The sequence below is a fragment of the Procambarus clarkii genome, chromosome 58 (genome assembly GCF_040958095.1).
Source record: "Procambarus clarkii isolate CNS0578487 chromosome 58, FALCON_Pclarkii_2.0, whole genome shotgun sequence".
NCBI classification, from domain to species: Eukaryota; Metazoa; Arthropoda; class Malacostraca; order Decapoda; family Cambaridae; genus Procambarus; species Procambarus clarkii.
Window position 1 is genome coordinate 27,928,474 of NC_091207.1, and position 19,133 is coordinate 27,947,606.

Genomic DNA, 19,133 nt, shown 5'->3' on the forward strand with positions numbered 1-19,133 from the left:
CAGCCTTCAGTAATTGGCATATTTTTGGTATAAAATATCGTAATTTCAAACTGCGAAAACACGCAGAGAGCCAGAATTTGGCTCCAAAATATTGCTGAAGCGTTGAATTTGGGATGTTTGGGATATTTTGAAAACTGCAGGGGATGATTGGGCAAAATGTGACCCATCGGCGATCTCAGTAATTGGCATATTTTCGGTGTGAAAGGTCGTAATTTCAAACTGCGAATACGTGCAAAAAGCCAAAATTTGGCTCTAAAGTATGGCTCAAGTCTCGAATATGGGATATTTTGCAAACTGCAGGGGGGTTTGGGCAAAATGTGACCTATCTCCGCTCTCAGTAATATTTTCGGTATAAAATTCCAAATTTAAAACTACTAATACGAGCAGAGAGCCAGAATTTGCTTCCAATATATGGCTCAAGCGTCGAATTTGGGATGTTTGGAATATTTTGAAAACTGCAGGGAGGGTTTGGGCAAAATGTGATCCATCGCCGCTTCCAGTAATTGGCATATTTTCTGTATAAAAATTCGTAATTTCAAACTGCAAATACGCGCAGAAAGCCAAAATTTGGCTCTAAAATATAGCTCAATTCACGAATATGGGATGTATGGGAATTTTTGCAAACTTCAGGGGGGTTTGGGCAAAATGTGACTCATTGTCGCTCTCGGTAATTGGAGTATTTTCGGTGTAAAAGGTCATAATTTCAAACTGCGAATATTTATTTATTTATTTATTTATGCATATACAAGAATGTACATAAGGAATGTGAGGATACAATTATGGTAATTACAGTCTTGTAAAGCCACTAGCACGCGCAGCGTTTCGGGCAGGTCCTTAATCTAAGAAAATTTTAAGGAGGTAAATACTTGCAAAATTTATAGACAAAAAAATGATAACAGATTACATGGAATGAAAAAAAAAAAAAAAAAAGATGAGAGAAAATTATAGGTACAGTATATTAAAGCACATAGGTAGCTATGATTGATTGCAATGACAGCTTAAAATGGTAGTTGACAACAAATTGGTAGGCACAATACAGCAGAAACAATATAAGATTGATTGCAATGACAGCTTGAATGGTAGTTGACAAAAATTGGTAGTCACAATACAGCATATGGCTAGCACATAAAAGAAGACAGCAATGAACACAATGATAAGGTTGTTTGATATTACATAAAAATTAGGAGATTGGGTACCACTAGGTACAGAGCAAATTTAAAGCTCAGTGTAGGAAACTAAATAGATGAAGTTAGGTACTTTTTGGTTTTGCTTTTAAATAAGGCAAAAGTTTTACAGTTTTTCAATTCACTAGGGAGTGAGTTCCATAGACTAGGTCCCTTAATTTGCATAGAGTGTTTACACAGATTAAGTTTGACCCTGGGGATATCAAAGAGATATTTATTTCTGGTGTGGTGATAATGGGTCCTATTACATCTGTCCAGGGAGAGTTTCAGAGCATGGTTTGCATTTAAGAACAGGGTTTTGTAAATGTAGTTGACACAAGAGAATGTGTGGAGGGAGTTAATATTTAGCAAGTTTAGAGATTTAAACAAGGGAGCTGAGTGTTGTCTGAAAGCAGAGTTAGTTATTATTCTGATAGCAGATTTTTGCTGTGTGATGATGGGCTTAAGGTGGTTTGCAGTGGTAGACCCCCATGCACAGATACCATAATTAAGATAGGGGTAGATTAGTGCATAATATAGTGAGAGGAGAGCAGAGTTAGGAACATAATATCTGATTTTGGAGAGTATACCAACTGTCTTAGAGACTTTCTTAGTTATGTGTTGAATGTGGGTGCTGAAGTTGAGTCTCTTGTCTAGGAATAGGCCAAGAAACTTACCATCATTTTTATTACTGATGTTAATGTTGTCTATCTGTAGCTGAATTGCGTTTGATGATTTGCTTCCAAATAAGATGTAGTAAGTCTTTTCGATGTTTAATGTTAGTTTGTTCGTTGACATCCATAAATGGACTTTTTTTAATTCATTATTCACAACATTATTTAGTGTATGTGGGTTGAGGTTTGAGTAGATAAGGGTAGTATCGTCAGCAAACAATATAGGTTTGAGAATATTAGAGACATTAGGCAGATCGTTTATATATATAAGAAATAGAAGAGGTCCTAAGATGCTGCCCTGTGGCACTCCAACGGTAATTGGTAGAGTGGAAGAAGTTGTATCAATGATGGTTACATATTGGTGTCTGTCACTAAGATAGGATCGGATGTAGTCAAGGGCAAGGCCTCGGATTCCATAATGCTGGAGTTTAAGTAAGAGGTAGTTGTGATTAACAGTATCAAAGGCTTTTCTTAGGTCAATGAAGAGTCCAATCGGAAACTCATTTTTGTCAAGGGCTGAGTAGATAATGTCAAGGAGACTAATGATTGCATCATTGGTACTCTTTTGGGACCGGAAGCCAAACTGGCAGGGGCTGAGTATGTCGAATTTTACGAGGTAGGAATAGAGCTGTTTGTAAATAATTTTTTTCAAATATTTTTGATAGAATGGGTAGATTTGATATTGGTCTATAATTGTTTATGTCCGCCGGATTGCCTCCTTTATGGACTGGCGTTACTCTTGCTTTTTTGAGGATATCAGGGAAGGTGTGACACTCTATAGATTTGTTGAACAGTAGTGCTATGGGTGGGGCAAGGGCATGGGAGGCTCTCTTGTACACAATGGACGGAATTTCACTGGTGTTCCCTGCCTTGGTTTTTAGAGAGTGTATGATGGACACAACATCTGCCGGGCTGATTGGTGAAAGGAGAAGAGAGTTTGGATAGCTGCCTGAGAGATATGTGTTAATATGTGTCTGAGTCTGTGGGATTTTACTGGCAAGATTAGCACCAACCGATGAAAAGAAACTATTAAATTCATTTGCCATTTCTAAATCAGTTGACGGTATATCCCCATCCTTGTAGAGTTTTATTTGGTTATGTGAGTGTTGTTTAGTTCCTAGGATACTAGAGATTGTTTTCCAAGTGCTTTTCATGTTGCCTTTTGCTTCATTGAATCTATTCACATAATATGCAAGTTTTGCCTTTCTTATGATACTGGTAAGCATTGATGAGTACCTTTTAGCTACTTCCCTTGAAACTAGGCCAATCCTAACTTTCTTTTCATATTCTTTCTTTTCATATGCACGTATTTTCATATTCATAATACGTGCAGAAAGCCCGAATTTGGCTCCAAAATATAGCTCAAGGGAAGAATTTGAGATGTTTAGGATATTTTGAAAACTGCAGGGAGGGTTTGGGTAAAATGTGACCCATCGCCGCTCTCAGTAATTCGCATATTTTCCTTATAAAAAGTCGTAATTTCAAACTGCGAATACGTGCAGAGAGCCAGAATTTGGCTCCTAAATAAGGCCCAAGCGTTGAATTTGGGATGTTTGGGATATTTTAAAAGCTGCAGGGGATGATTGGGCAAAATGTGACCCATCGCCGATCTCAGTAATTGGCATATTTTCGGTGTATAAGGTTGTAATTTCAAACTGCGAATACGCTCAGAGAGCCCGAATTTGGCTCCAAAATATAGCTCAAGGGAAGAATTTGAGATGTTTAGGATATTTTGAAAACTGCAGGGAGGGTTTGGGTAAAATGTGACCCATCGCCGCTCTCAGTAATTCGCATATTTTCCTTATAAAAAGTCGTAATTTCAAATTGCGAATACGTGCAGAGAGCCAGAATTTCCTTCCAAAATATGGCTCAAGCGTTGAATTTGGGATGTTTGGGATATTTTGAAAACTGCAAGGGATGATTGGGCAAAATGTGACCCATCGGCGATCACAGTAATTGGCATATTTTCGGTGTAAAAGGTCGTAATTTCAAACTGCGAATAAGTGCAGAAAGCCAAAATTTGGCTCCAAAATATGGCTCAAGTCTCGAATATGGGATATATGGGAAATTTTGCAAACAGCAAAGAGGTTTGGGCAAAATGTGACCTATCGCCGCTCTCAGTAATTGGAGTATTTTCGGTGTAAAAGGTCGTAATTTCAAACTGCGAATACGTTCAGAAAGCCAGAATTTGGCTCCAAAATATTGCTGAAGCTTTGAATTTGGGATGTTTGGGATATTTTGAAAACTGCAGGGGATGATTGGGCAAAATGTGACCTATCGCTGCTCTCAGTAATTTGCATATTTTCGGTATAAAACAGTCGTAACTTCAAACTGCGAATACGTGCTGTGAGCCAGAACTTGGCTCCAAAATATGGCTTAAGGGTAGAATTTGGAATGTTTGGGATATTTTGAAAACTGCAGGGGGTTTTGGGCAAAATGTGGCCCTTCGCCGCTCTCAGCAATTGGAATAATTTCGGTATAAAAAGTCGAAATTTCAAACTACTTATACGTGCAGAGAGCCAGAATTTGGCTCCAAAATTTGGCTCAAGCGTCGAATTTGTGATATTTGGGATATTTTGTAAACTGCAGGGAGGGTTTCGGCAAAATGTGATCCATCGCCGCTTTCAGTAATTGGCATATTTTCGATATAAAAAATCGTAATTTCATACGGCGAATACGTGCAGAAAGCCAGAATTTGGCTCCAAAATATAGTTCAAGTGACGAATTTGGGATGTTTGGGATATTTTGAAAACTGCAGGGAGGGTTTGGGAAAAATGTGATCCATCGCCTCTTTCAGTAATTGGCATATTTTCTGAATAAAAAGTCGTAATTTCAAACTGCGAATACGTGCAGAAAGCCAAAATTTGGCTTCAAAATATGGCTTAAGTCTCGAATATGGGATGTATGGGATATTTTGATAACTGCAGGGGGGCTCGGCAAAATGTGACCCTTTGCCGCTGTCGGTAATTGGAGTATTTTCGGTGTAAAAGGTCGTAATATCAAACTGCGAATACGTGCAGAGAGCCCGAATTTGGCTCCAAAATATAGTTCAAGTGACGAATTTGGGATCTTTGAGATATTTTGAAAACTGCAGGGAGGGTTTGGGCAAAATCTGATCCATCGCCGCTTTCAGTAATTGGCATATTTTATGTATAAAAGTTCGTAATTTCAAACTGCGAATACGTGCAGAAAGCCAAAAATTTGGCTCCAAAATATGGCTTATGTCTCGAATATGGGATGTATGGGATATTTTGCAAACTGCAGGGGGGTTTGGGCAAAATGTGACCCCTTGGCGCTCTCGGTAATTGGAGTATTTTCGGTATAAAATTCGAAATTTCCAACTACTAATACGTGTAGAGAGCCAGAATTTGCCTCCAAAATATGGCTCAAGCGTCGAATTTGGGATGTTTGGGATATTTTGTAAACTGCAGGGAGGGTTTCGGCAAAATTTGATCCATCGCTGCTCTCAGTAATTGGCATATTTTCGGTATAAAAAGTCGTAATTTCATACGGCGAATACGTGCAGAGAGCCAGAATTTCCTTCCAAAATATGGCTCAAGCGCCGAATTTGGGATGTTTGGGATATTTTGAAAACTGTAGGGAGGGTTTGGGAAAAATGTGATCCATCGCCTCTTTCAGTAATTGGCATATTTTCCTTATAAAAAGTCGTAATTTCAAACTGCGAATACCTGCAGAGAGCCAGAATTTGGCTCCTAAATAAGGCCCAAGCGTTGAATTTGGGATGTTTGAGATATTTTAAAAGCTGCAGGGGATGATTGGGCAAAATGTGACCCATCGCCGATCTCAGTAATTGGGATATTTTCGGTGTATAAGGTCGTAATTTCAAACTGCGAATACGCTCAGAGAGCCCGAGTTTGGCTCCAAAATATAGCTCAAGGGAAGAATTTGAGATGTTTAGGATATTTTGAAAACTGCAGGGAGGGTTTGGGTAAAATGTGACCCATCGCCGCTCTCAGTAATTCGCATATTTTCCTTATAAAAAGTCGTAATTTCAAACTGCGAATACGTGCAGAGAGCCAGAATTTCCTTCCAAAATATGGCTCAAGCGTTGAATTTGGGATGTTTGGGATATTTTGAAAACTGCAAGGGATGATTGGGCAAAATGTGACCCATCGGCGATCACAGTAATTGGCATATTTTCGGTGTAAAAGGTCGTAATTTCAAACTGCGAATAAGTGCAGAAAGCCAAAATTTGGCTCCAAAATATGGCTCAAGTCTCGAATATGGGATATATGGGATATTTTGCAAACAGCAGAGAGGTTTGGGCAAAATGTGACCTATCGCCGCTCTCAGTAATTGGAGTATTTTCGGTGTAAAAGGTCGTAATTTCAAACTGCGAATACGTTCAGAAAGCCAGAATTTGGCTCCAAAATATTGCTGAAGCTTTGAATTTGGGATGTTTGGGATATTTTGAAAACTGCAGGGGATGATTGGGCAAAATGTGACCTATCGCTGCTCTCAGTAATTTGCATATTTTCGGTATAAAACAGTCGTAACTTCAAACTGCGAATACGTGCTGTGAGCCAGAACTTGGCTCCAAAATATGGCTCAAGGGTAGAATTTGGAATGTTTGGGATATTTTGAAAACTGCAGGGGGTTTTGGGCAAAATGTGGCCCTTCGCCGCTCTCAGCAATTGGAATAATTTCGGTATAAAAAGTCGAAATTTCAAACTACTTATACGTGCAGAGAGCCAGAATTTGGCTCCAAAATTTGGCTCAAGCGTCGAATTTGTGATATTTGGGATATTTTGTAAACTGCAGGGAGGGTTTCGGCAAAATGTGATCCATCGCCGCTTTCAGTAATTGGCATATTTTCGGTATAAAAAATCGTAATTTCATACAGCGAATACGTGCAGAAAGCTCGAATTTGGCTCCAAAATATAGTTCAAGTGACGAATTTGGGATGTTTGGGATATTTTGAAAACTGCAGGGAGGGTTTGGGAAAAATGTGATCCATCGCCTCTTTCAGTAATTGGCATATTTTCTGTATAAAAAGTCGTAATTTCAAACTGCGAATACGTGCAGAAAGCCAAAATTTGGCTTCAAAATATGGCTTAAGTCTCGAATATGGGATGTATGGGATATTTTGATAACTGCAGGGGGGGTTTGGCAAAATATGACCCTTTGCCGCTGTCGGTAATTGGAGTATTTTCGGTGTAAAAGGTCGTAATATCAAACTGCGAATACGTGCAGAGAGCCCGAATTTGGCTCCAAAATATAGTTCAAGTGACGAATTTGGGATCTTTGAGATATTTTGAAAACTGCAGGGAGGGTTTGGGCAAAATCTGATCCATCGCCGCTTTCAGTAATTGGCATATTTTATGTATAAAAGTTCGTAATTTCAAACTGCGAATACGTGCAGAAAGCCAAAATTTGGCTCCAAAATATGGCTTATGTCTCGAATATGGGATGTATGGGATATTTTGCAAACTGCAGGGGGGTTTGGGCAAAATGTGACCCCTTGGCGCTCTCGGTAATTGGAGTATTTTCGGTATAAAATTCGAAATTTCCAACTACTAATACGTGTAGAGAGCCAGAATTTGCCTCCAAAATATGGCTCAAGCGTCGAATTTGGGATGTTTGGGATATTTTGTAAACTGCAGGGAGGGTTTCGGCAAAATTTGATCCATCGCTGCTCTCAGTAATTGGCATATTTTCGGTATAAAAAGTCGTAATTTCATACGGCGAATACGTGCAGAGAGCCAGAATTTCCTTCCAAAATATGGCTCAAGCGTCGAATTTGGGATGTTTGGGATATTTTGTAAACTGTAGGGAGGGTGTGGGAAAAATGTGATCCATCGCCTCTTTCAGTAATTGGCATAGTTTCTGTATAAAAAGTCGTAATTTCAAACTGCGAATACGTGCAGAAAGCCAAAATTTGTCTCCAAAATATGGCTTAAGTCTCGAATATAGGATGTATGGGATATTTTGCAAACTGCAGGGGGGGTTTGGCAAAATGTGACCCATTGCCGCTGTCGGTAATTGGAGTATTTTCTGTGTAAAAGGTCGTAATATCAAACTGCGAATACGTGCAGAGAGCCCGAATTTGGCTCCAAAATAAAGTTCAAGTGACGAATTCGGGGTGTTTGGGATATTTCATAAACTGCAGGGAGGGTTTAGGCAAAAAGTGATCCATCGAAGCTTTCAGTAATTGGCATATTTTCGGTATAAAATGTCGTAATTTCAAACTGCGAATACATGCAGAGAGCCAGAATTTGGTTCCAAAATATTGCTGAAGCGTTGAATTTGGGATGTTTGGGATATTTTGAAAACTGCAGGGGGATGATTGGGCAAAATGTGACCCATCAGCGATCACAGTAATTGGCATATTTTCGGTGTAAAAGGTCGTAATTTCAAACTGCGAATACGTGCAGAAAGACAAAATTTGGCTCCAAAATATGGCTCAAGTCTCGAATATGGATATATGGGATATTTTGCAAACTGCAGAGAGGTTTGGGCAAAATGTGACCTATTTCCGCTCTCAGTAATTGGAGTATTTTCGGAATAAAATTCGAAATTTCCAACTACTAATACGTGCAGAGAGCCAGAATTTGCCTCCAAAATATGGTTCAAGCGTCGAATTTGGGATGTTTGGGATATTTTGAAAACTGCAGGGAGGGTTTGGGCAAAAAGGGATCCATCGCCGCTTCCAGTAATTGACACATTTTCGGTATAAAAATTCGTAATTTCAAACTGCAAATACGTGCAGAGAGCCAGAATTTGGCTCCAAATATGGCTCAAGAGTCGAATTTGGGATGTTTGGGATATTTTGAAAACTGCAGGCTGGTTTGGGCAAAATGTGACCCATTGCTTTATGTGATTTAATCAAAATATAATCGAATTAGGCAATATTTTGCCGTTTTTCAACGTTTCTGTGAATTTTCAGTTTATTGTTATTAATTCATTAAATATACGATAAAAATGATGCAAATACATAATTGAATAGAAATTAACATTAAATACTTCATTTTAAATCAACTGTTTGTTTCTCGTTAAAATACTGAGTAAGATATTGAAAAGGGGAGAAGTTCTGTTTTTATTGCATATATCGACGTTTCAGCCGGATGTTTTACGGGTACATCTTCCATCGTTATTATAAACGGAAAATCAGGAACACTTTACTTAATTCTAAAGAAAACACACTGATTTTTATCATTTGTAATGGAAACAACATTTTCATGTTTCTTTTCTAGGATCTAAATAATACGAAACCTCGCTCTATGATTTTTAGTTAAAATCATCAAATTTTGTAATATAGTGATTTTTTTCACGTTTTTCAAGTAGTGTAATTTTACGTAAATATATTCGTTTTTACCAATATTTCGATACTACCTCCTGTTTTCTCACGATATGTGATTTGGCCTTCAAATCTCAGAATTTCGCATAATATTGCATTTTTAAGCAAGTTTTCTTGCATTTTGTTTTGTACTAAAAATCATCGAATTTAGCAATATTTTGACGTTTATCATCCCCTTTTCCTCTATGTGATTTAAACAAAATATCATTAAATTAGGCAATATTTTGCTGTTTTTCCACGTTTTTGTGAATTTTCAGTTTATTGTTATTATTTCATTATATATACGATAAAAATGATGCAAACACATAATTGATTAGAAAATAACCTTAAATACTTGATTTTAAATCACTATTTGTTTCTCGTTAAAATACTGAGTAAGATGTTGAAAAAGGGGAAAAGTTCAGTTTTTATTGCATATAATGACGTTTCAGCCGGGTTAAAGCGGTTTTACGTGTACATCCTCAATCGGTAATATAAACGGAAAATCAGGAGCATTTTAGTCAATTTTAATGAAAACACAGTGATTTTTATCATTTGTATTGGAAACAACATTTTTATATGTCTTTTCTAGGATCTAAGTAGTACGAAACCTCGCTTTATGATTTGAAGTTAAAATCCTTAAATTTGGTAAAATAGCGACTTTTTTCACGTTTTTCATGTAGTGTGATTTTACGTAAATATATTCGCTTCTACCAATATTTCCTTAATACTTCATGTTTTCTCACGATAAAATCCTCAGATTTTTTACTTCAAATTTGGCCTTCAAATCTCAGAATTTCGCATAATATTGCATTTTTAAGCAAGTTTTCTTCCGTTTTGTTTTGTACTAAAAATCATTGAATTTAGCAATATTTTGACGTTTATCATCCACTTTTCCTTTATGTGATTTAAACAAAATATCATCGAATTAGGCAATATTTTGCCGTTTTTCCACGTTTTTGTGAATTTTCAGTTTATTGTTATTAATTCATTAAATATACGACAAAAATGATTCAAACACATAATTGATTATAAATTAACATTAAATTCTTCATTTTCAATCAACAATTTGTTTCTCGTTAAAATACTGAGTAAGATATTGAAAAGAGGAGAAGTTCTTTTTTTATTGCATATATCGACGTTTCAGCCGGATTAGAGCTGTTTTATGTGTACATCTTCCATCGGTAATATAAACCGAAAATCAGGAACATTTTAGTTAATTTTAATGAAAACACATTGAATTTTACGAATAGATTTATATGAATATGTGCAGAGAGCGAATACGCTGTCTGTACATATTACGAATACGCATTATTATGCATACACATATTACGAATATGCACATATTACAGCAGCGCATACGCTGCTCTGCTCTGTCTAACGCCCAGGTACATATTTACTGCTAGGTAACAGAGGGCATCAGAATTATAGAAACTCTGCTGATTTCCGTTTGTGCCATCACCGGGGGATCAAATGAGCTAGGATTACGAGTCGAGAGCGACGTCCACTCAGCTATAAAACCCCCTAGTTTGTGTATTGGTGTAAAAGATAATTTGGGAGAGGTTAAGGGAAAGGAATGATGTTTGGTGGCCTTGAAAGCTTTGGAGGAGAGGGGGGGTAGCCAGTTATGAATTAAAATTGTTAATTTTTTAAAATAGGATATATATGCAAAAGACGTTGCGAGAAATAGTAAGAAAAGTGTTTCTGACTGAGGTTAGGTACTGTGTGATTGACTTGTATGTTAGGAATAAGAATACTTATTAGAAACTTAGATGATCTTTAGAAATGTTTCTTTGCAAATAGTTGGAAATTATTGTGTAAAAAGCGTATGGGGACCGTAACTTAAACAAACACACGTGAGCACAATTAGTCCACGGGATTCAGAGAGAGTGAGAGTGAACAGCGAAGTAGTAACAAAAAATGTGACAATGAGGGGAAACTATGTCATTCAAACGTTAACCATATAAATTACCATATAAATAACCATAACCATAACCATGTAAATTGTCATTCAAATTCGACGCTTGAGCCATATTTTGGAGCCAAATTCTGGTTGTCTACACATATTCGCATTTCGAAATTACGAATTTTTACGCGATAATGCGCCAATTACTGAAAGCGGCGATAGGTCACATTTTGCCCAAACCCCTCTGCAGTTTGCAAAATAACACATACATCCCCTATTCGAGACATGAGCCATATTTTGGAGCCAAATTTTGGCTTTTTGCACGTATTCGCAGTTTGAAATTACGACTTTTTATACCGAAAATATGTCAATTACTGTATGCGGCGATGGATCACATTTTACCCAAACCCTTCAGGCAGTTTTCAAAATATCCCAAACATCCAAAATTCGACCCTAGAGCCATATTTTGGAGCCAAATTCTGGCTCACTGCACGTTTTCGCAGTTTGAAATTACGATTTTTATTTCGAAAAAATTCCAATTACTGAGAGCGGCGATAAGTCACATTTGGCCTAACCCCCCCCCCCCTGCAGTTTTCAAAATATCCCAAACATTCCAAATTCTACCCTTGAGCCATATTTTGGAGCCAAATTCTGGCTCTCTGCACTTATTCGCAGGTTGAAATTACGAACTTTTACACCGAAAATATGCCAATTACTGAGATCAACGATGGGTCACAATTTGCCCAAACCCCCCCTGCAGTTTTCAAAATATCCAAACATCCCAAATTCAACGCTTGAGCCATATTTTGGAGCCAAATTCGGGCTCTCTGCACGTATTCGCAGTTTGAAATAACGACTTTTTACCCCGACGATAGGCCAATTACTAACAGCATCCAAAATTTAACGTTTGAGCCATATTTTGGAGCCAAATTCTGGCTCGCAGCACGTATTCGCATTTTGAAATTACGACTTTTTACACCGAAAATATGCAAATTACAGAGAGCGGCGATGGATCACATTTTGCCCAAACCCCCCGTGCAGTTTTCTAAATATCCCAATAATCCCAAAATCAATGCTTGATACAAATTTCGGAGCCAAATTCTGGCTCTCTGCACGTATTCGCAGTTTGGAATTACGACCTTTCGCACCGAAAATATGCCAAATACTGAGATCGGCGATGGGTCACATTTTGCCCAAACATCCCCTGCAGTTTTCAAAATATCCCAAACATCCCAAATTCAACGCTTGAGCAATATTTTGGAGCCAAATTCTGGCGCTCTGCACGTATTCGCAGTTTGAAATCACGACCTTTTACACCGAAAATATGACAATTACTGAGACCGGCGATGGGTCACATTTTGCCCATTCACATCCTGCAGTTTTCTAAATATCCCAAACATCCCAAATTCAACGCTTGAGCCATATTTAAGAGCTCAATTCTGGCTCTCTATACGTATTCGAAGTTTGAAATTACGACATTTTATGCCGAAAATATGCCAATTACTTAGAGCAGCGATAGGTCACATTTTGCCGAAACCCCCCTGCAGTTTTCAAAGTATCCCAAATATCCGAAATTCGACCTTTAAGCTATATTTTGGAGCCAAATTCTGGCTTTCTGCTCGTATTCGCAGTTTGAAATTTCAACTTTTTATACCGAAAATATGCCAATTACTGAAAGCGGCGATGGATCCCATTTTGACCCAACCCCTCCCTTCAATTTTCAAAATTTCTCAAACATCCATAATTCGACGCTTGAGCCATATTTTGGAGCCAAATTCTGGCTCTCTGTACGTATTCGCAGTTTGAAATTACGAACTTTTACACCGAAAATATGCCAATTACTGAGATCAGCGATGGGTCACATTTTGCCCAATCATCCCGTACAGTTTTCAAATTATCCCAAACCACCCAAATTCGACGCTTGAGCCATATTTAGGAGCCTAATTCTGGCTCTCTGCACGTATTCGCAGTTTGAAATTACGACTTTTTATACCGAAAATATGCCAATTACTGAGATCCGCGATTGGTCACATATTGCCCTATCATCCCCTGCAGTTTTCAAAATATCCCAAACATCTCTAATTTAACGCTTGAGCCATATTTTTGAGCCAAATTCTCGCTCTCTGCACGTATTCGCAGTTTTAAATTACGAATTTTTACACCGAAAATATGCCAATTACTGAGAGCAGCGAGGAGTAACATTTTGCCCAAACCCCCGTGCAGTTTTCAAAATATCCCAAACATCCCAAATTCGACGCTTGAGCCAAATTTTGGAGCCAAATTCTGGCTCTCTGCACGTTTTCGCAGTTTTAAATTACGTCTTTTTACACTGCAAATATGTCAATTACTGAGAGCAGCGATGGTTCACATTTTGTCCAAACCCCCTGCAGTTTTTAAATATACCAAACACCTCTAATTCGATCCTTGAGCAGTATTTTGGAGCCAAATTCTAGCTATCAGCACGTATTCACAGTTTGAAATTACGACTTATTATACCGAAAATATGGCAATTACTGCGAGCGGCAATGGGTCACATTTTGCCGAAACCCCCCTGCAGTTTTCAAAATATCCCAAACATCCCAAATTCGACCTTTGAACTATATTTTGGAGCCAAATTCTGGCTTTCTGCTCGTATTCGCAGTTTGAAATTACGACTTTTTTTTACCGACAATATACCAATTACTGAAAGCGACGATGGATCGCATTTTGACCCAACCCCTCTCTTCAATTTTCAAAATATCCCAAACATCCATAATTCGACGCTTGAGCCATATTTTGCTGCCAAATTCTGGCTCTCTGCACGTATTCGCAGTTTGAAATTACTAATTTATAAACAGAAAATATGCCAGTTACTGAGAGCAGCGATGGGTCACATTTTGCCCAAATCCCCCAGCAGTTTTCATAATATCCCAAACATCCCAAATTCGACCCTTGATTCATATTTTGGAGCCAAATTCTGGTTCTCTGAAAGTATTCGCAGTTTGAAGTTACGACTTTTTATACCGAAAAAATGCAGTTACTAAAAGTGGCGATGGATCACATTTTGCCCAAATCCTCCCTGCAGTTATCAAAATATCCCAAACATCCCAAATTCAACGCTTGAGATATATTTTAGAGCCAAATTGTGGCTCTCTGCACGTATTCGCAGTTTGAAATTACGAATTTTTACACCGAAAATATGTCTATTACTGAGAGCGGCGATGGATCACATTTAGCCTGAACCCCCCTTCAGTTTTCAAAATATCCCAAACATCTCAAATTCGGCTCTTGAGCCATATTTTGGAGCCAAATTCTGGCTCTCTGCACTTATTCGCAGGTTGAAATTACGACCTTTTACACCGAAAATATGCCAATTACTGAGATCAACGATGGGTCACACTTTGCCCAAACCCCCCCTGCTGTTTTCAAAATATCCCAAACATCCCAAATTCAACGCTTGAGCCCTATTTTGGAGCCAAATTCGGGCTCTCTGCACGTATTCGCAGTTTGAAATAACGACTTTGTACCCCGACGATAGGCCAATTACTAACAGCATCCAAAATTTAACGTTTGAGCCATATTTTGGAGCCAAATTCTGGCTCGCAGCACGTATTCGCATTTTGAAATTACGACTTTTTACACCGAAAATATGCAAATTACAGAGAGCGGCGATGGATCACATTTTGCCCAAACCCCCCGTGCAGTTTTCTAAATATCCCAATAATCCCAAAATCAATGCTTGATACAAATTTCGGAGCCAAATTCTGGCTCTCTGCACGTATTCGCAGTTTGGAATTACGACCTTTCGCACCGAAAATATGCCAAATACTGAGATCGGCGATGGGTCACATTTTGCCCAAACATCCCCTGCAGTTTTCAAAATATCCCAAACATCCCAAATTCAACGCTTGAGCAATATTTTGGAGCCAAATTCTGGCGCTCTGCACGTATTCGCAGTTTGAAATCATGACCTTTTACACCGAAAATATGACAATTACTGAGACCGGCGATGTTTCACATTTTGCCCATTCACATCCTGCAGTTTTCTAAATATCCCAAACATCCCAAATTCAACGCTTGAGCCATATTTAAGAGCCCAATTCTGGCTCTCTATACGTATTCGAAGTTTGAAATTACGACATTTTATGCCGAAAATATGCCAATTACTTAGAGCAGCGATAGGTTACATTTTGCCGAAACCCCCCTGCAGTTTTCAAAGTATCCCAAATATCCGAAATTCGACCTTTAAGCTATATTTTGGAGCCAAATTCTGGATTTCTGCTCGTATTCGCAGTTTGAAATTTCGACTTTTTTTACCGAAAATATGCCAATTACTGAAAGCGGCGATGGATCCCATTTTGACCCAACCCCTCCCTTCAATTTTCAAAATTTCTCAAACATCCATAATTCGACGCTTGAGCCATATTTTGGAGCCAAATTCTGGCTCTCTGTACGTATTCGCAGTTTGAAATTACGAACTTTTACACCGAAAATATGCCAATTACTGAGATCAGCGATGGGTCACATTTTGCCCAATCATCCCGTACAGTTTTCAAATTATCCCAAACCACCCAAATTCGACGCTTGAGCCATATTTAGGAGCCTAATTCTGGCTCTCTGCACGTATTCGCAGTTTGAAATTACGACTTTTTATACCGAAAATATGCCAATTACTGAAAGCTGCGATGGACCACTTTTTGCTCAAACCCTCCCTGCAAATTATAAAATATCCCAAACATTCCAAATTCGACGCTTAAGCAATATTTTGGAACCAAATTCTGGCTCTCTGCACGTATTCGCAGTTTGAAATTACGAACTTTTACACCGAAAATATGCCAATTACTGAGATCAGCGATGGGTCACATTTTGCCCAATCATCCCGTACAGTTTTCAAATTATCCCAAACCACCCAAATTCGACGCTTAAGCAATATTTTGGAACCAAATTCTGGCTCTCTGCACGTATTCGCAGTTTGAAATTACGACCTTTTACACCGAAAATATGCCAATTACTGAGATCCGCGATTGGTCACATATTGCCCTATCATCCCCTGCAGTTTTCAAAATATCCCAAGCATCTCAAATTTAACGCCTGAGCCATATTTTTGAGCCAAATTCTCGCTCTCTGCACGTATTCGCAATTTTAAATTACGAATTTTTACACCGAAAATATGCCAATTACTGAGAGCAGCGAGGAGTAACATTTTGCCCAAATCCCCGTGCAGTTTTCAAAATATCCCAAACATCCCAAATTCGACGCTTGAGCCAAATTTTGGAGCCAAATTCTGGCTCTCTGCACGTTTTCGCAGTTTTAAATTACGTCTTTTTACACTGCAAATATGTCAATTACTGAGAGCAGCGATGGTTCACATTTTGTCCAAACCCCCTGCAGTTTTTAAATATACCAAACACCTCTAATTCGATCCTTGAGCAGTATTTTGGAGCCAAATTCTAGCTATCAGCACGTATTCACAGTTTGAAATAACGACTTATTATACCGAAAATATGGCAATTACTGCGAGCGGCAATGGGTCACATTTTGCCGAAACCCCCCTGCAGTTTTCAAAATATCCCAAACATCCCAAATTCGACCTTTGAACTATATTTTGGAGCCAAATTCTGGCTTTCTGCTCGTATTCGCAGTTTGAAATTACGACTTTTTTTTACCGACAATATACCAATTACTGAAAACGACGATGGATCGCATTTTGACCCAACCCCTCTCTTCAATTTTCAAAATATCCCAAACATCCATAATTCGACGCTTGAGCCATATTTTGCTGCCAAATTCTGGCTCTCTGCACGTATTCGCAGTTTGAAATTACTAATTTATAAACAGAAAATATGCCAGTTACTGAGAGCAGCGATGGGTCACATTTTGCCCAAATCCCCCAGCAGTTTTCATAATATCCCAAACATCCCAAATTCGACCCTTGAGTCATATTTTGGAGCCAAATTCTGGTTCTCTGAAAGTATTCGCAGTTTGAAGTTACGACTTTTTATACCGAAAAAATGCAGTTACTAAAAGTGGCGATGGATCACATTTTGCCCAAATCCTCCCTGCAGTTATCAAAATATCCCAAACATCCCAAATTCAACGCTTGAGATATATTTTAGAGCCAAATTGTGGCTCTCTGCACGTATTCGCAGTTTGAAATTACGAATTTTTACACCGAAAATATGTCTATTACTGAGAGCGGCGATGGGTCACATTTTGACTCAACTCCTCCCAACAGTTTTCAAAATATCCCAAACAACCCAAATTCGACGCTTGAGCCATATTTAGGAGCCAAATTCTGACTCTCTGCACGTATTCGCTGTTTCAAATTACGACTTTTTATACCAAAAATATGCCAATTACTGAGAGCGGCGATGGGTCACACATTGCCCAAACCCCCTGCAGTTTTCAAAATATCCCAAACATCCCAAATTCAACGCTTGAGATATATTTTAGAGCCAAATTCTGGCTCTCTTCACGTATTCGCAGTTTGAAATTACGTTTTTTTTATACAGAAAATATGCCAATTACTGAAAGCGGCAATGGGTCACATTTTGACCCCCCCCCCCTGCAGTTTTCAAAATATCTCAAACATCCAAAATTCAACGCTTGAGCCATATTTTGGAGCTAAATTCTGGCTCTCTGCACGTTTTCGCAGTTTGAAGTTACGACTTTTTATGCTGAAAATGTGCCTATTACTCAAAGAGGCGATGTGTCAATTTTTGCCCGAACTCACCCCTCCAGTTTTCAAAATATCCCAAACGTACCAAACTCGATGCTTGAGCCATATTTCAGAGCTAGATTCTGGCTCTCTGCACGTATTCGCAGTTTTAAATTACGTCTTTTTACTCCGAAAATATGCCAATTACTGAGAGCGGCGATGGATCACATTTAGCCTGAACCCCCCTTCAGTTTTCAAAATATCCCAAACATCTCAAATTCGGCTCTTGAGTAATATTTTGGAGCCAAATTCTGGCTCGCAGCACGTATTCGCATTTTGAAATTACGACTTTTTACACCGAAAATATGCCAATTACTGAGAGCAGCGATGGGTCACATTTTGACCCATCTCCTCCCAACAGTTTTCAAAATATCCCAAACAACCCAAATTCGACGCTTGAGCATTATTTAGGAGCCAAATTCTGGCTCTCTATACGCATTCGCAGTTTGAAATTACTACTTTTTATTCCGAAAATATGCCAATTACTGAGAGCAGCGATGGGTCACATTTTGCCCAAACCTCCCCCCCCCCCCCGTGCAGTTTTCAAAATATCCAACACATCCCAAAATCAACGCTTGATACAAATTTCGGATCCAAATTCTGGCTCTCTGCACGTATTCGCAGTTTGGAATTACGACCTTTCGCACCGAAAATATGCCAAATACTGAGATCGGCGATGGGTCACATTTTGCCCAAACATCCCCTGCAGTTTTCAAAATATCCCAAACATCCCAAATTCAACGCTTAAGCCACATTATGGAGCCAAATTCTGTCTCTCTGCACGTATTCGCAGTTTGAAATTACGTCTTTTTATACCGAAAATATGCCAATTACTGAAAGCTGCAATGGACCACTTTTTGCCCAAACACTCCCTGCAGTTTATAAATTATCTCAAACATTCCAAATTCGACGCTTGAGCAATATTTTTTAACCAAATTCTGGCGCTCTGCACGTATTCGCAGTTTGAAATCACGACCTTTTACACCGAAAATATGACAATTACTGAGACCGGCGATAGGTCACATTTTTGTCCAATCATCCCCTGAAGTTTTCTAAATATCCCAAACATCCCAAATTCAACGCTTGAGCCATATTTTCGATGGAAGATGGAAGATGGAAGATGTACCCGTAAAACCGCTCTATTCCGGCTGAAACGTCAATATATGCAATAAAAACAGAACTTCTCCTCTTTTCAATATCTTGCTCAATATTTTAACGAGAAACAAATAGTTGATTGAAAATGAAGTATTTAATGTTAATTTCCAATCAATTATGTGTTTGTATCATTTTTATCGTATATATAATGAATTATTAACAATAAACTGAAAATTCACAAAAACGTGGAAAAACGGCTAAATATTGCCTAATTCGATGATATTTAGTTTAAATCATATAA